This window comes from Phyllopteryx taeniolatus, chromosome 14, assembly GCF_024500385.1.
Source record: "Phyllopteryx taeniolatus isolate TA_2022b chromosome 14, UOR_Ptae_1.2, whole genome shotgun sequence".
Taxonomy (NCBI): domain Eukaryota; kingdom Metazoa; phylum Chordata; class Actinopteri; order Syngnathiformes; family Syngnathidae; genus Phyllopteryx; species Phyllopteryx taeniolatus.
Window position 1 is genome coordinate 16,305,658 of NC_084515.1, and position 6,002 is coordinate 16,311,659.

The following is a 6,002-nucleotide window of genomic DNA, read 5'->3' on the forward strand; positions in this document are numbered from 1 at the left end:
GGAAGTGGATTTAGCGGTGGAGGGTGACTCGGTTGGCTGTGAGCTGCATGGTCCGTTTCTCTAAAGCAGCGATTCAGAAAGTGCTGTGTGGGAGACTCGTTTTGGAAAGTTGCTTCAAAGAGCAAAGAGAAACAAAATGGTGACTGAAGTTATTTCTTTGAATGACGTATATCAGTTTGAAGTTGATTCACATTTCCAGTGCGCACACATTCGCCCTCTAATCCCTGCAATGCAGGAGCCATTACTCGGCACGCAAGAATTGGAGCACCTTTCCTCATTTCCAATCAAAGTCACCGAAGACCCGTTATTTGATGTCTGGGAAACAATATTTCCCAAACTTGATTGAGCCGAGACACATATTGTAAGTGAGAGACATCTTACAACACACCAAATGAAAATGTTACAAAAAGTAATGTACTACAAGTGAGATAATGATGATATCATGTCAATTTACTCACAAGTTCACTTGGTGTGGAATTTGGGCCTGCTCAGTTGAACGCAAAGCTATTATTCGGCAACAGTGGAAGAGCCTGGAATTGTCACTGTACGTTGCTGGCACAGATTGGCGTGCAAATATACATTCTTTGTATTTATGCTTTGTGATAGATCGGAGCCCAAAGCAGTAATAGAGCTTTGTTGTAATCAACAAATAAATTAGTTAAAAACAGAGGCACAAAAATGCGCAACCAAACTGTGGGGGGGGGGAGAACTGAAAGCTAGGACGCAAAGTGAACGCAAATAAAAGCAACATAACAAAAGGAAAAAAACGAGGAAACCACATGGCTTACGGTGATGGGAAAAGGGAGCAAGGAGAGTTGCCAGGAAGATGCCAAAATGAACGATAAAAAGGTCAACAAGGAGTAAATCATAACCAGGAGCGAGACGGAATGCAAACGGAATTCGGCTCGCACAAAGGAACGATCTGGCATCTCCCCGGTCTGGGCACAGAGTAGAGGGGCGAACTGATTCATCGATGAGTCGACGTTTAAAGCTTAAAGTCGACAAATTGCGAATCGACTTTTTGGCATATCGTCTCGCAATCGGCCGATTGCTCAAAAGCGTCTGCCGTCGGGCCATCGCGAGAGACCGGATTCTTCCTGTAGTCCGATCCAGGCGTGACCTGACCAACGAACTTGGCAGGTGATTTTCACATTTTGAACCTGCATGTTGATATTCACATGCCGTGTTATGATTGTACAATTTGCTGAGTCATTGTTTTGATGTAGACAGAGAGCCGCTTTTTGTGCGTGCGCGGCCCGACTGCGCACCTGTCTGCCTCCAGGCCGCGCAGTCGACTGCAGCCTCGCATTTCTGGCTGGCGTTGGTGTGCTAACGCATTAGCGGGCTTGTAGTGGCGCCTTAATGAAGGCTTCTGACCGGCTGCCTGACGCGCATGACGGGGTCAGAGGTGTCGAGCTGCTCGCGCTGACATCACCACGGACACGTAAGGGCACAGGCGAATTAGCACGCTAGCTGCGTCAATAGAAGCTCGTAGCCCCCCAGGCCACGGCGCCATGTGTAAAAATGTGCACGTAGCGCACCTGTATTATGTGCTAGTCCTCTTCATTATGCACTCACCTCACACACCTTTTTAAGGCACTAGTAGGTATTTATCAGCTTTAGAAAGATAACAAGACTCACCTTTGCTTGACAGTGTCAAATGATACAATTATAGAAACACGTGAACGCAAAGAAATAAAACAAACTGAAAACAAAAATCATGCACAGAATGTGTATTCATTGTTTTTTTTTATATAATCATTTAAATTGATGAGCTTTTTTATTTTTTATTATTAAAGTCTGAATTAATGTGTTTATAATTTTTAGAAATTATTTGGGTATTCAGAAAAAATTTAAAATAGTTTTCATTCATTACAGTACACACATTTCTGATTAAGTTCTTTAGTGTGATTTTTCTTTCAATGGATTTATTACATTACAGTGTTTTAGTTGCATTTTTATATTTTTAAATGTATTATCCGAATGTTACTTCTTTTTTAATTTAATGATAATGAATCTTTTTTAATTATTTCATTTGTATGTATCTTTTATGATAACGTTTTATGAATGACATATTTTTTCATTTGTTATAATCCCATTTGCATATTGTATTTATTACTCATTACACTTTCATCACCCATTTCTACAATTGTTTACACTTTCATTTGGTTTTATTTAGGGCAGTAATTTCAAATAGATTTGTATTCATGACGGTCAAATCAAATGAAATATAGTAACAGTGTAATGCACGTATACGCTTGTGCAAATGACAAGGATCATGAAAAAGTAATGATGTAAATGTATATTTTTTTAAATGACATCATCCTAAAATTCTAATATTTTGTGTGAAATTGACAGTTTTTGTGCAGTATTTACATCCTGGTAATTAGTGTCAACTCCTCTGTGGCGATAAAGTAGCCGAGAATGTATCCTCAACTGCTTTTTTTGTGTGTGTGTGTGTGTGTGTGTTTTATTTTTTATTTTTATTTTTTTTAAATGAATATCCTTTAATCCCAGGCCTCTGGAGATGGCAACAGTTTGGAGCATTTGTCCTGGCCACTGAAAAGACACGGAGTGTCATACGGAGGGAAACAGCTTGACGCAAGCCAAGAATGTTGGGTGTCGTTTTAAAAGCGCCATAATGAGACGTTTTCTCTGCTCAAGCGGGTTTGCATTGTGACGGCGATGATAGCGCGCAAAGAATAGATGCGAGCGAGCGACACACAGGACATGACGACATGATCCAATTCATACGACTCGGAAATGATTTGAAGATAACGAAAATCAGCCCCAAAAACTGCCGAGCCCCCCTGCTGACCAAGACCTTCCAATTAGGGGCTAATGTTATCTATATTAACCCTTCGCACCCCCCACCCTCCTTTCGCACCCTCCCCGTTTGACTTTATTGAGGCAGCGGAGAGGGGGTCGGTAGGGGGGTATGCTGTGGCCTCAATAAAAACAACACTAAAAAGCAATTACAGTGCTGTGAAGAATGGGACTTGTCAGTAATTTGCCGTCTAAAAAGCGAGGAGATTGCAGGTCTGGGGCCGATTGGAATTCTGAGCCTGCAGTGTAGTGTGGGAAAAGCAGTGGGAAGGCAAGCGCCGCCCTTTGTGAGCTAATTACTGGAACTAGCAGAGGCCAGCGCCAGGCCCCGCTAATGATAAGCCCGCTCCTGCGCACCCGCCCCCTACCTTGTCACCGATACGGGTCACAGAGGTGCCGAGTGGAGCCCGCAATTGTACTGGTGGAAAAGTACTGTTACTTTAAAAGTCAAATGTAGGCCTCCAAATAATTGAGTAAGAGGAAGTGTTCAGTGAAGCAACTGCTCAAGTCACTTTAACGAGAACAATAAGAACAGAATTAAGGCAAATTCAGCCGCGAGAAATGGTCTGAAATGAAGTTTTTTCTTGGCTTTACACTCACGAAACAGCATAGTAGGCTCACCAGGTGGAGACGAGTTTTCTCAAGTTTGAACTGTGGCCATTTTTATGCCAGACTCACCTGGAGATGTTTCTGCAATCGTGTCGAATGTGACGCCTGATGCTTCCGACGCTCCCGACTGACAGTCGCACGCCGTTGTTTCTCTCTGCCATACGTCACGTAAATTTGTCACTTCCAAACTTGTGGGGGCAGCAGAGACTTCTGCGGTCATGTGACTGCCTGGCTCAGTTTGATAGGTGAAATGAAGTCAAACGTCGCTCGTGGTTACGCTGTATTGCTGAAACAGAGTCAAGTGACAGAAATCTCTCTGATAAAACAAAACAAATCGATGGCCCGAACAATAACAGCGAATGTACTGCATCTCAGCGTAACGCGTTAGAAGTAACCTTCTTCTTAACAAGAATACTCAAGTAAAAGTAAAAAGTATGTCGCATTGAAATTGATCTGGCAAGTGCAATTTATCCAAAAGGTTACTTAGGTGAACGTAACAAACCAAAAGACCATCACACATCGGAGAGGACGCTCACTACACCTGCTCAAGCTAACGACATCATCTTCATTAAGGAGGAAAAAGGAGATTTAAAAAAAAAACAAAATTATTATTATTATTTATTTTTTTTTTTTTTTTTTGAAAGTCAAAATGTTATAAATTGAAGTTTGTATTTTTCAAGAAAAGTCTGAATCTTATAAAGATAAAGGTGTATTTTCCAGAATTCTTTTTTAGAAAAAGTTTAAGCGAAAGTAATTCTCTTCAAACTGTACGCATTATCATATTTTTTAAGAAAATGTGTTTTCAAGAAAATGATTAGAATAAAGCCATATTTTTCAAAAGTGTAATATTATTAGGACAGTAATAGTCTTTTTTTTTTTTTTTTTTTTTTAAAGAAATCATAATCTTATGAGGTGGCACATTGGACGACTGGTTAAAGCGTCAGCCTCACAGTTCTGAGGACCCGGGTTCAATCCCCGGCCCCGCCTGTGCGGAGTTTGCATGTTCTCCCCGTGCCTGCGTGGGTTTTCTCCGGGCACTCCGCTTTCCTCCCACATCCCCAAAACATGCATGGTAGGTTCATTGCCAACTCTAAATTGCCCGTAGGTGTGAATGGTCGTTTGTTTGTATGTGCCCTGCGATTGGCTGGCAACCAGTTCATGGCTGGCATGGGCCCCAGCATAGCCGCGACCCTTGTGAGGAGAGGCGGCTCAGAAAATGGATGGATGGATCATCTTATGAGGAAAAAGTCACCAAAAAAAGTCACCCAAAAATCTGTCCAAACACTGTTAGAATTAGAATATGTTTTGGCAAAAAAACGTTTTTCAGAAATACAAAAATATTTGAAATATTATAAATCAGAACCTTTGAAGAAAAATATCGTATTTTAAATTCATATTTGAATGAAGTGACTTCATTAGAAAGTTGTAATCTTATGACAAAACACTTCTGCTCTGTATTATATATAAACTACAGAAGACTGGAAAAGGGGTCGATGTGGAAGCAGAAAAATCCCCAAAAGACGAGTGAAAGTGCTGCTGGCAATGCAGGTGAGCTCATCCGACCTGTTCAACTGCTCGCGACTACACACGCGCACGCGCACACACACACACACAAAGGTGAAAAGGTGACTAATGAGTGATCATGTCTGCCTCCTCCCCATTGCACCTATGATCCACTGACGACCTCTCGTCATTGCCTTCAGGCCCCCCCCGCTCGAGCGGCGTCTGGGCCGGACCGCCACATCATACGGCGACAGTGACGTGATTGATACCCGAACGCGCACGCGCACCCGCCGAGTGCGTCAAGATGTCTCCCGTACGACAACCCCCCCCCAGCGGCTCCTCGTCATCTGGCTGACGTTCTCTTGCAAGTAGAGAGCTGCCGAGAGGTCTTTGTTGGCTGCCGCAATACTTCAAAAGGCCGTCGCCTCTCTTCACGTTTCATCCTGATAAACGTCCGTCTCGTTCACCTCCGTCGTCTCGAAAAGGCAAAATACGCCTCGGTGACCGCGTCGCCTTCGACGCGACTCAAACAGCTAGTAAGGTCACACTGAAGGGAAAAATATTTGGATGTAAAAAAGTTGCCAAAACTTTTTTTCTATAAACATAATTTTTTTGGACGAATATCATTTATTTAAAAAAAAAAAAGTTGTACTTTTTAAAGAAAAAACATTTTATTTGTTAAATGAATATATTTTGTTCTATTTCTGGAGGGGAAAAGTTGTATCTTTTGAGAAAAAAAGTGATTTATTTTCATGAAAAAAACGTAGACTTTTTTTATCCGATCAACAGTACATCGTGAAGCGAAGCGAAGCGAAGCAAAAGCAAAGCAAAGCAAATGTATTCCTATAGCACATTTCATGCACAAGCATAATGTGCTTTGCATGATTCTTCTTCTTCTTCTCCTTTGGGCTTGTTGTCCCTTTCGGGGTCGTCCTCCTTTTCCATGTGAGCCTGTAAGTCTCCTGCTATCTCCTCCTCTCCAACACCAACTGCCCTCACGACATCCATCAACCTTCTCTTTGGTCTTCCTCTCGCTCTCTTGCCTGGCAGCTCCATCCTCATCA

The 6,002-nt window shown here is 42.2% G+C and overlaps 1 long non-coding RNA gene across 1 annotated transcript; it reads left to right on the forward strand.

Annotated features, from left to right (window-relative positions):
* The first annotated feature begins 1,215 nt into the window (after positions 1–1,215).
* On the forward strand, positions 1,216–5,706 carry LOC133489122 (uncharacterized). The gene is made up of 3 exons (XR_009791821.1): positions 1,216–1,444; positions 4,910–4,983; positions 5,139–5,706. It is a non-coding gene; the product is annotated as an uncharacterized LOC133489122 (long non-coding RNA).
* The last annotated feature ends 296 nt before the right edge of the window (positions 5,707–6,002 follow it).